Source organism: Amblyomma mixtum, chromosome 2 (assembly GCF_055824585.1).
Source record: "Amblyomma mixtum isolate Tamu chromosome 2, ASM5582458v1, whole genome shotgun sequence".
NCBI classification, from domain to species: domain Eukaryota; kingdom Metazoa; phylum Arthropoda; class Arachnida; order Ixodida; family Ixodidae; genus Amblyomma; species Amblyomma mixtum.
This window is the reverse complement of record NC_143013.1, coordinates 126,367,657-126,380,588: the sequence shown is the minus strand read 5'-3', so window position 1 is coordinate 126,380,588 and position 12,932 is coordinate 126,367,657. Positions and strand designations below refer to the sequence as shown.

At 47.4% G+C, this 12,932-nt stretch overlaps 1 protein-coding gene across 2 annotated transcripts in view; it reads right to left on the bottom strand.

Annotated features, from left to right (window-relative positions):
- Positions 1 to 12,932, bottom strand: part of LOC149360794 (uncharacterized) — a 95,458-nt gene that overhangs the window by 55,292 nt on the left and 27,234 nt on the right. The window lies entirely within an intron of this gene.

Below are 12,932 nucleotides of genomic sequence, written 5' to 3'. Positions count from 1 at the left end.
TAGACTGATATATGTTCGACTTGGTACACCAATGCTTGATTCTCAAAGACGAGATCTATACAAGTGCCTCGCGAGGTTGTCACAGCCGTGGGACGCGTTACGAGCGAGAGGAACGGGATGTTCTCCCGCATAAGTGTTAGGAAATTGCTGTTTGTCTTTGTGTCAACATTAAAGTCCCCCACTACTAACATCGGTGTGGATCGATGGACGGTTAATGCGAGTTGCAGGAAGTGCACGACGTCTTTCCTGAGTGCGGTAGGGGCGAAGTAGGCAGGTACTACCAGCAAGCCGTTGGGCAACTTTGCGGCGCACAGTTCGCCAACTTCATGTGACGTGCCAAACATTTCGACTGGTATGCAGAGAGACCTGTGCGCAAGTAGATAGCGACTCCCGCCGCTCTGTTGTGGTCTCTGCGAGCACCACAGCAGTATAGGAAATCTATGATTTCGAGAGGCTCTTCGGGATCCATCCAGGTTTCAGCAAAGTACAGAGGAATGGCGCAGAATGTGATCGTGGTGTACGTCCTTGGCATGTGCGGCAAGGGAGCGTACGTTAAGAATGTGGTTGTGAATGATGAATCAAGTGCTGCCAGCGAATGACGCGTCCATTGGCTGTCTGCGTGTGTTACTGATGTGTGGTTAACATGTTAAGCTTCGCCTGTAAGAGTGGAACGCGACAGCGTCTTGCAACGCTGCCAGGGAGTCCACAGAACGCCATCGCCAATTCGGCTGTACGCCTTGCTGGACGGTAAATTTATTTTTTGAGGAAAGGAAATGTATCTCTCTCGCATATCTGGGTGGACACCTGCACCTCGCCGTAAGGGAAAGGGGGAAGATGGGAGTGAACGAAGACGCCGTATTAGCTAGACGCGCCTTTGTTCATTCCAAACCATTCAGCTGGCATTACGGAGTGGCTAGCGTGCTCGTATCGCACTCCGGAGACCCTGGTTCGATTCCCCAACTCGACCAATTTCGTTCTCGGTTTTATTGATTTATGCGGTCTAACTAGAAAGGTTAATTAGGCTATTTCATATTTATATTATTGTATTTCTATCCATCGTGTTCTGTCATTAACGTGTCAATTGTTGGAACTGTCTAGGATGTTCGACACAACGTATATGAAACGAGCAACGTCTTACTGAGTGGGGAAGTGCGTGGTGGTGGAGGGAACGCGGCTTCGTACTTATCTGTTTTTTTTTCAGCAGCGTCTCCTTCCGCGGACGCTGTTGTCGCTGCGGCGCGCGTCTTTCTTTTCTTTTCTTCTGACCTCTTCATTCTCCTCTATATTAATTAGGCTAATTGATTAATTAAGCAATTAACTAAACTCAGTCCAACTTAGTTGCAGCATCACTATACGATCCCTTTGATTGGTTGCATGGTTACTAGCCAAAGTACAATTGGCCCCATTTGAAATTCGCGCACTGTGACGTCACGAGCATTTCGACCAATTGAAAAGCGTGACATTGGGGGCGGAGCTGGTTACGAGGCCGACGCCGACGCCGACGCCGACGCGAAACCCAGGAACGGACGCCAAAGAGCTGCGCTCTAAAAAGAATGCATCTAAGGAGATGTGACTGGTTGACTCTAAAACATTTTATTCGTCGGGAAGAGCTTGGTGCTAAGAGATTGCGTTAACAGGTCGACAGTATACATAGCCCACGACGACTTTGTCAGCGCACTCCACCGCTATAAATTGTTTTGGGGTGAGAGCTATAGCCAGCACGGTTTCCCACCGCTGGAGTGAGGGATCGGTAACTAAGCCAACCGGGGGTGGCTCTATTTTGCAGTCCCACAGGATGTGATCGTAGTTGGCTCGTTGGCCGCAGTGTTTACAATCAGGGTTGTATTGGTCAACATAAATGTGTGCGAGGAGTGATGGAGTGCGTATCGATCTCGTCTGTAGGCTCTTCTGTAAGGAGAGGTGACACGTGATGTAATTTTTTTTAAAAGCTACGCGAGCGCTTTTGCGGTGAACGTTTTATGTGAAAGTGGTGAAGGATTCTTAAGCTTCTGGTGAAATGCACAGTACTCGGAACAATTCTAAGCGAAAGATGCTAAGGTTATTCCCCAGACAACAAATCCACGCAGTAGGCATTTGCGTTTATCGACGAAGGGGCAACCTTTATTCATCTAGGAAACACTATGACTAGTGATATCATGCGGGGAAGATAAGCTGAAGAAAAGTGCATGGAATTTTCTTAACAACTTAAGGTTCTTCCCTTTATCTAGCAGAAACTGATGGGGCTTGAAACCTTGGAAGCGTCGGCATATGCAAGCGCTACGTACTCGTGCGCTCACCTCTGCGCTAACTTATAGTTATAGACGCATGAAGACCGTAAGGGAAATTTCGGAATTGTAGGATGGAAAAGCAATTGTCAGTCTGTATCCGGCATCTCATTTCAGAGAGACTCTATATGATTTAGAAGTCAATAAACGGTGTTATTCACAACTAGCTCAAGGATGAGTTGTTCGCACAGGGAAAGACTAAATAGATGGTAAAATGAAAAGGCGCAGGTATCAATACATAAGAGGGCGACAGCGTGCTGTGCGGTGCTTGTGCAGCCAGAGGTACCCGAAGCAATCTAGACAATCCGATGAATACACCCTGCGGGCTGGAATGATGGACATCGAGGAGTACTAAATGCACTTGTTAAAATTTATCAGCGCAAGCCGCTGAGAAGCCACGGACAAGCAAGTTTTGAAGCTAGCAGCCCAGCTTGTTCAGTCTCTAAAGGGGCTCTCAGACTTTTGATCAGAATGCCTTGGAAAGCCTGAAAGCCTTGGATTTCAACATTGTAGAGTATGGGCGGCAACTCTAAATGCTGCATCTTACAGCGTGCGTGATAGAACGAGCCACATTCGGCTTGTTTGCCGCATGCTTTGTTAAGCGTGGCTGTTAAAGCCTACTCAAAGAGAAACCGGGTGATCTTGGGAAATATCGCAGAAAAGGGCTTTTTGTATGAATATTGTGTGGAATTCAATCGTACGTAGTACGTGTCGAATCGCAGGAGGTTTTGCTTCCTGATGTGAAATGCTCAGGTTGCCAGTTCAAACCAGACGCCGTCGCCAGACAGGTGCACACACTGCCGAGCTGTAATCACAATTAAGTGATCACCAGTGATCATCAATAAACTCTATACGGAGCCTACCTCGACCATTCTACCCCCTAGAAAATATTGTTATCTCTTTTGTCCACCTGACTCTCTGCTTCCCACCGCTACATTTGCTTTTTCTTTTAATCCATTGCGTTCCCCTTGCCAAGCATCGGTAACCCGTCCTTCGAAGTAAATGTGCTGGCCATGTAATTTGCAGTGCTCGATTTTCGCTAGGATATATGTAATCCAAGTTGTTAATTCTTTATTTATTGACGATACTGTTGTGATATGCATACTTGTACAATTGTGCGAAAAAAGATGGACTCATGATATTTACAAAAATGAAAGCAAACTCACTGAAGAGCCTGCACAGAAATCTCGGCGACGCGGAAGCCGCTTTGGAGTTGAGAAGGGCGAACAGGAGATATCGCGAATTGCTGAAACTATTCTTGTCCGCTAAGCCACAACCGAGAAGCGAAAAGCTTAACGCCTAGACGAGTGTTGTCTAAGTGTAGACCTTGTGAATGGAAGTAAGATACTGATAAGTGGTAGCTGGTTCGTCGTGAAAGATTACGATACAAGCTGCGCAAAGTATACAAACGACAAAACGAGCAAGTAAATAAGTAAGGGAAGTAAAGTCTTCGTGATAGGCGATTTTGTCAGGAGATTCTTCGACTTCAGAAGTACAGCAAAAGCTTGCCGACGCATCTCTCCTCTTTCCCTCCCTCCCGCTGCTTCCATCCTGCGGCAGTGCATCGCGGCGATGGTGGATACAGATATCTCTTGAAAGGCTGAGCGACAATGATTTTCGTTTCTTTATATATTTCAATTTTCAAAGAAGAAACCTATATATGTGAAGTTCAATACGCGTTCCACATTCCGTTTTCTTCATCGTGTCCTGCAGTTCTCCACAAACGATAAAGGTGTTCAGTTTGCCAGCATATCGGTGATTCACGCTTTATCAGACAACACTTTAGGTTGCAGCCACCGCGGTGGCTCAGTGCTTATGGCGCTCGGCTGCTGACCCGAAAGACGCGGGTTCGATCCCGGCCATGGTGGTCGAACTTCGATGGAAGCGAAATTCTAGAGGCCCGCGTACTGTGCGATGTCAGTGCGCGTTAAAGAACCCCAGGTGGTGGAAATTTGCAGAGCCCTCCACTAAGGCGTCCATCATAGCCTGAGTCAATTATGGACGTTAAACACCACAAATCAAATTTTAGGTTACACTTTCTTCTGCTGTTCTCAATATCTTTATTCGCCCACTCTCTTGTGTACTGCAAAAGAAACAAGTAAATAAATACTGAGTAGGGTAGTAGCACCGCGTATAAAAAAATCGATATGTGAGCCGTATCATACGTTAATGAAAACCGGCCGTGCGGAGCAGCTGGCATTACACGCGCTATAGGCCGGGGATTGCTCGCTAACCCGAGAAAGTCTGAGGGTGGGCTGAGCGTGAACTGCTTCCAGCGCGTCTAATTTTCGCTCTCGAGACTTATCGCACACGGCATGCTTGCCCCAAGGCCACCGCTGTTCTTTGATTGGCAAGGGCACAAAGACCCTGTCTGACCTTTTTTTAAATTTTCTAGTGTCCGTACGTATAAACTTTATCAGCTTTTTTATAACGTGCTTTTCTTCGTTTGCCCGGCAGGCGTGCTGATACTCGTCGCGCAGCCCAATGACATTTGCCGCTGTCGCGACGGTCGCTCTTCGTTTTTTTCCTCATGTACGCATCCACTTTAAGATTAGCTTTTCCTGAAAACACCTCGTCTGGTACTTCTCTCCGTTTTTTCCTCGATCGCCATGTCTCCGCTGTCAGTGCGGCTCAGCCGCTTCATTTATCACTTGTAACTTTCTACTTCATAGTGTAGAATACTAGACTTGTTGCAAGACAGGGCAGGAACGAAGACGTTTCAGCTGCGGCAAATCTTTCATTTTCAGCCAACCCTGTCACTGTGAAAACTGACTCGCGCGTGAAACTTAGACGCTAGTTCAGTGGTTTTGTTGCAGAAATGGAGCGTTATATGGGCTGATGAGCCTTTGTTTACAAGTGTGAATTTTTTCGCATAATTGCATTTTATTCTTTTTGTAGTTATTTCGTTGCGGGATCAGAATTGGTTTCTGCCGTTGACAGTGATGACCACTTGCAGACTGCTTTGCCTTCTGTTTTTTTCTGTTTCTCTCAGTTCTATTCACTACTACTACTACTACTACTACTACTACTACTACTACTACTACTACTACTACTACTACTACTACTACTACTACTACTACTACTACTACCAGTACTACTACTACTGATACTACTACTACTGCTACTACTACTACTACTACTACTACTACTACTACTACTACTGCTACTACTACTACTACTACTACTGCTACTACTACTACTACTACTACTACTACTACGACTACTACTACTACTACTACTACTACTACTACTACTACTGCTACTACTACTACTACTACTACTACTACTACTACTACTACTACTACTACTACTACTACTACTACTACTACTACTGCTACTACTACTACTACTACTACTACTACTACTACTACTACTATTACTACTACTACTACTACTACTACTACTACTACTACTACTACTACTACTACTACTACTACTACTACTACTGCGACGCGAAATCCAGGAACGGGTGCTCAACAGGTGTGGCTGTAAAACTCACCGAATGCTAGCCACCTGTAGCAGAACTGCTCCTGAGCAGGACGACGCCACATAAGAACTACTGGAAGCGACAGCTTCGGATCGATGGAGGCTAAATGCAAAACACACCCGTGTACTGGCCTTGAGTGCATGTTAAAGACCGCTATGGTCGGGTACAGCTTGAGAATGCAGCACTAAGCTCGCCCATCTGCGTCGCTGAATAAGGTATACATCCGCCAGCTACTTGAGGTCGCCGCTAAGTGACTGACTTCTTCCATGGTAGCTTCTTCCGCTCTGCAGCATGCCTTCGCCTCAACGTTTTGAGTTCGCTACGAGCACTTTGCGCTCCATGCCACGAATACCGTGGGACATTACTTGTGGTGAAATTGCGGTAGTTGTGCCTCGCAGTCTTCTGAAAGCTGTGGCGTGAAGGGAAAACACCTGTGCGCGCCAGTGTCGTCGCATTGAATCAGCTGATCTTGCCGTGCATCGACGCCTCCCCTTTGAACGATAACGCGGCTGCCAAGCGGTTCAGTGCTATGTATCATGAACTTAAGGCAGTATGCGCGTCTCAAAGCTGTGTCGTCCGCATTCGCAAAGTGTGCGCGCTGTGCGCGTTGTGAAGCGGGAAGAGAAGTACCAGAGTCGTAGCCTCGCTACACACGGAGAAATTCAACTGAGCGCCAGCGTTCCCCCCACGCCTCAGCTGATTCTGCAGCGACGGTGTGCTCGGCCCGCAAAGACCACTCTGGAGACCCGGGTGTTTTTAATTGGTAAAAAACGATGGAAGGAAGCAAGTTGGGAGGGAAGGAAAAAAGAAAGAAAGGGGTGCCTTAGTGGAGGGCTCCAGAATAATTTCGATCACCTGGGATTTTTAACATGCACTGACATCGCACAGCACAAGGGTGACTTTTAATGTGAAAACATTACATGACTCATCGGCCTTGACCAGAAGCCGTGGTACCAAAAATCCCAAGTGACATTGTGATGATATCAGAGGAAGAAATTTCTTCCGAAGCTGCGGGGAGCTGAACCCAGGTATTTCAGATTGCGAGGCGAGCAAACAACCCATAGGTCCCAAAACCACGTTGCTTCTTGACGAACAAAGTCAACCTATATGCGTTGCCTTACGACTGTATGTAAATGAGTAGGTGTACCGCTAAAAAGAGAGAATATTTTAAAATGGACAAAATGAAATAAAAATAAACAATCGTTTAGCGTTCAAAACATGCAAGTAGTCGTAAATACCATACGTAATTTCGCGCTTCGTCTCCATCGAAACACGGTCGCCGAGGCCGATTTCGTTAGAGAACCCAAGGTGCCCAAATTAGTCAGGAGGTTTTCACTACGACGGCTCTTTTAGAGCGAAAAGCTATACTCCTCTCATGCTGAGCCTCAAGGTCAACCGGCTCTTAGACGTCCGCCACTCCGCTGGATTCTGCTTGGTCACACCTCCTCGCCAGTTCTGGCATGTGGTGCGTCATGTGATTCACTCTTGCGGAGAGCGAGAAACAACTTTATTGCCAAAAACAAAAAAAATTCCTTCTAGACAATTTTATTTGTATACAAGGGCTCCTTGCCCAACATTTCGGTATGTCACAGGGTATTCGTTGACGTGGCAGACCTCATCGTGACTTCGGCAGACGCGGTTGGTGTGACGCGCTTCTTGTCTTTCAATCTTTCTTCTGACGTCTCGTTCAACTCATATCTGTCTCCGTAACATTAAAACCTGGATCAACGATTCCAACCGCCTTGGGCGTCGCCCAAGCCACACAAGGGAGCGTCCATCCAAATTCAACCGCCACATTGATCTGAGCGAAATTAGCGAGGACCCCATCGAACCTTCTTTGCCTCAGGGCGCCGGACAGGCTGCGATGGCGCCTGGCCCAGCTCACCCCGAAATTCATCATGGCACAGGGCACTAAGCGACCCCGCTGCCCTCCCAAAACTTCAGGATTTTCAGTTATTCAATGGAATTGCAGAGGTCTCAAAGACCGAAAAAAAAAGAGCTCATCTTCGCCTCTATCTCGAGAAGTTTAATCACCCAACTGCGGTAGTCGCCCTGCAGGAATCTGGGGCGGCAGTGAAGCTGTCGGGATATAATACGTACCAGCGTGACCCCTCCACCTGTCTGCTTGTCCACGAAAGCTACACAGCACAAGAGGCCGATCTCGAATTAAATTTGCCCTACTCGTATGTAATGGTCTCCGTCCTCCCCCTTAAAAGGACTGACCCCCCCTACACATTCTTAATATTTGCTGTCCCCCTAAAGGTAAGAAAATAATTTTTTCCAACATCTTCAGTAAGGAACTGAAGGTGGCAGGGCGCGACCCCCTTCTGATTGTGGGTGATTTCAACGCCCCCAGCCGGATGTGGGGTTATCGCAAGGAGGAAACGCGTGGCAGAAAGCTGACGGAGCTCATCTCCACGCTGGGCATCACCCTCCAAACCGACCCTGCAGTCCCAACCAGAGTGGGTAACTCCGTCAATCTGGACACGTGCCCTGATCTTACCCTCACTCGGAACATTCAACACGCAGAATGGATCAACACCGAGGATAGCCTCGGCAGCGACCACTGCCTCATCAACATCATCCTCTACACCCGTCCTCTCAAGCGACCCCTAAACCAGGCACGACTCCCAGACTGGACGGCTTTCCGGCAGTCCTTGCCCCCGTACAGTCTGGTACAAAGCGGCTATTCCGCTTGGGCCCACACCCTTATACAAAATATTCGCAAACACGACAAGGAAATTCAGCTTACAGATAGGGTGACGGATGTGGATAACCATCTCCTTCATCTCTGGGAGGCGCGTCGCAGTCTCACAAAGAGATGGCGTCGCCAGAAACACAATCAGAAGCTCCAACTTCGAATTCTCGATATCACCCAGCAGGCGGCGGACTACGCGGCCCAGCTTGCCGACTCCAACTGGGTGGATCGCTGCAATATGGCCGCTAGGCAAATGTCTAGTCGAAACACATGGAGACTTTTCTGTAGTCTGATCGATCCCACCCAAACACGCACCGAAACCCAAAAACACCTTCAAAGATCTATTCACAACTTTAAGGGCAATACGGACCAGCTGGCACAGACATTGCGGGATCGATATCTGTGCCAGACACAAGACCCCCGGGGGTCGGAGCATCTCTATGCAGGCAGAGAAAATCCTGATCTCGATCGGCGATTTCAACTCCATGACCTACGGGCGGCTCTTGCCAAAATGAAACCAGGCACGGCTCCGGGTCGGGACAAGGTAACGGTCAAACTTTTGGCCAACCTACCCGATCAGGCGTACGAAGCATTCTTAGAATCAGGGTGTCAAACCGGAATTTTTTCGGGTTCGGTTCAGGTTCGGGTTCACGCCTTTCGGGTTCAGTTCCGGGTTCGGCTCCGGAGCGACATTCCGTTCCGGTTCGAACCGCTCCGGATCGCGTCGAACCGGTTCAAACGGGTTCAGACTATAAAAAATTCTGAACGTAGGTTTTTATTCAACCTTGTTTTGCTGTTTACTTTTCTTTGTGATATCAGCATATAAAACAGCACTGCAAAATTTACTCTATGCGAGATGTTTTACTGTCCGCGGCAAAAATATTTAAACTTACGCAAGAGCCGCGAAATCAAATGAACTCAGAATTGTGTACACCGGCTATGTATATACTAGACTCTACCGGATGAAATACATAAAAAGAAAAGCTGATGGATTTTTCATCTACAAAACCTTTCAGCCTCAGCAGTTTCGGAGTCCCCGTCAGGTGAGTAATAGGTCTCTCTTGAAGCTCGTGTCAATCGGGAATTTCTCCGGCGCAAAGTGCTTACGCGGGCGCCGTCAGGACCACTGCATGCGCCCACTATGAGCTGAGGTTCTCTTGTTTTTGCAGGTATATACAGCCAAGACATCTTTCTTTCACTCCAAAAACGGCTTGCCAGTCATCCCCTCCCCCACTCTGACACACCTGCAGCATGCATCTAAATAGCTTTAAAATATTTTAATTGCATCGCCTGTTCTACATCGCCTTTGTTACTGGTGTTATATATCTCGACCACCTTCAGTTTCTTCGAAAACACAGCTACTCATGGCTTCTCTCTACTAAACTGTAAAATTAAGATTTTGGCCTATGCTGATGTAGTCGCCATCTCTTGCTGTGATGAAAAGAATATGATAAAAAAGCAGGCTGGCATTGGTTGAGGGCACGTCGTGCCTGTACAGACACAAACTTGCGACGTCTTCGATGCGACGTTGCATTGTGACAATTAATGTTGCAATTGGTGCATTGCGAGAGGAAGGCTGTAAATTCGTTAAATCGAATTTTTTGACTTCTCTGGGGCGCTTTTAAAGGGTGCCCATGCGTGGGCAAAATTTCATGCTACCTTGATACAGTCTGGTGAGTCTCTCGTGCAGTTTTTGTCCACTAACCTGTTTCATGATTTTTATTTTTCGAAACCGAAAACCACCACTTCCCGGCAGCTGTGCTTATTAGGTGACTAAATGCTCATCTATAATGTACATAGTCGTGAGGAAATTTTGTGCTGACACATTCGATTTCCTAAATTCTCGCTTTTCCTTAGAATACCTGTACGGCTGCTCCAGAAGGCAGCTGACAAAGATTCTGATCGGTCATTACTTCCTCCAAGTGCAGCCTTACCTAGCCTTTCTTGACGGCCTTGTATTAATGCGAGTTCAGAGGATGTACATTCAACAGGCCCCAAAAACCTTTCTTAGACTTCAAACGTCGTAGAACATGCCATCGGGCCAAGGGGACGTCTGTGCCGTGATCAGCGAATTGCTACATCTGAAAGCAATGATGAACTTTTGAACAACGAAATTATTTGTGATGCTATGTACGTTTGAGACATAGCTCACTTCAGCAGTCTCTTAAACAGGACATTGAGGTCATGCCTTACACTATAAGATTTGTGCCAGTAATGAAGGACACCGGAATTCCGTGTGAACTTTTCCTGTTAATAAGACTGCTTAGCGTGTGAAGAAGCTGTATGCTTGATAAACACGCACAATCGCCACTTTCAGCGAGGTCACTGTTCAGAGAACAGTTCATTTTAGCTCAGAACGTATATGCTGCGAAAGTTCAACCTCGTGACTGATCGCACTTTTTTGACGTGTGCGCCTTCAGGAATTTTTATGTGCGGGCAGAGTAAGGGAGTGACAGTGGCATGAGGCCGTATGCCGAGGTCGCGGAATTCGACCAAGGCAAGACGAGGTCAGGGAGGTTCCTGATATTCCATGCGGCAACAATAAAAAGAATCTTCGAACATGGCCGAGTAGCCTAAGGCATCAGTGAACGAAGCTTCTCTGTTGCGCCCGCCGCCACTGGCTCGATTCCCACTCAGGGTTAGAGTATTGTAGTTGGTTTTCTTTACTGCGTTAGCAGTTTAGTCTTCTTTCTCAAAAATCAAAAATTTCCGTGTGCGTGTGCGTGTGCGTGCGTGCGTGCGTGCGTGCGTCCATGCATGTGTATGCACACGCGTGCACTGACTGGCAAAAAATTGACCGACGGTTGCAATTGTCGGTAATGCGAAGTTTAAGCGCAACTCATCACACACCACCTGGCATGCGGCGTATTACGCTGCTATAGCCACTCTTGGGGTCTTCTGGGCCCGTGGCAGCCACCTTCCAGGTGGCGTTTAATTCCGTCTGCTCTACTTGGACAACCGGTTACTCTGACTACGCCTACTACAACGCGGGTACGCGCGCATAAGAGCTATGGTCTAAAATGGCCCATCTACTTGCAACCGTCTACCTGAGGTGGAATGCTGTGAATGCTGCACGTGTGCCGTCGCAAAGCGTCCCACAAAAGAACGCCAACAAACATGAAGCCTCTTGCATATGCATACGAAAATGCTAGCGAATCCTGCCTCCGCAGAGCAAAAACTTGTTTTTGAGTCGTCGCGGTGGTGAGCGACGCGGCTCCAAGAAGTTCGAAATTTTCCCTGAGACGAACGCGCCGCTCAGTCGCCCATTCGCTTGCTTGTGAACCAACACAAACAACCCGAAGCGAGGGTTCTCGCCCACCTTCCGCCCTCACCGTTCGACCACGTTTTTCATGTGGCACTATCGATAAAAGAAGACGCATTACGTCCGCTGCTATTGACGAGGGTGGAGCTGGGGAACCATCTCGGTTGCTCTACACATAAGTATCTCCGAAAGCCAAAACGACTAGACAGGCGTCGCCGCAGCGTGGAAGTAGCGGACAGCTTAAATTTCCTCACTGTGCGCTTTTCTTTAGACTACCTGTATAGCCTCTCCAGAAGGCAGACGACTCAGGTACTTACAGGGTATTTTTTTCCTGTACTATTGTATCGGCAAACTTTTCTGGAGTTCCTTAACACCAGTGTTATAAAACGTGTTAAGCGAATGTAGATGTATTTCTACTGCTGCAAAAACATTCTTCTCTATAGTGCACACATAGACGCTGCCTGTCAAGGCATGACTTAATGCTGAGGAGATGTTTGTGCCATGGATGCTGAATTGCCGCCTGTGCAATGCGCCAAAGACCATTGACCATTTTTTTTATTCTGTTCAATGATGCTACGCTCTTCTGGGACATAATTACGGCGAACGTACACTTCAGAAGGACATTGAAATCACACAGATAAGTACCCGTTTTTTGCCTGTGGAGAAAAACTGTTGTGCCGTGTGATATAATTATGTTGATGGGACTGTTTAGTCTCTGGAAGAGCCGCATGATGGACCGCCACGCACGAATCACCGCTGTCATCGAAACCTTTGTTTCGTGAGCAGTGCGCTTTGATGCGGGGACTATATGTTGCCCTGGAAGGGCCGCCTTGCTGGCTCCCCTATCTATGCATGGGTGTGCCTATCAGACATTTTATGTTTAGGGAGGTAGGGACGTGCTGGAGGGGTATGGTGAGCTCGTATTACTCAGCCTGGTGTTTTGTGGCATGAGCATGTTCATATTTTCCTTTTTGGCACTATTTCCATGTAATAAAGAAAAAAATCGCCGTAGATCAATTGGTAGAGCACGGGACGCCAAATTAGGAGGTCAAGTGTACGGATCCTACTGGTGGCATGTGTTCTTGTCAGTTTAATCAATGATCGTTAAAAATAATTACTCTAAGATCCTATTGATGAACACCACAAATTATTTTTTAAAAAGTACATCCACTATGCTCCTTGGTTTCGGCTATTGTTGGC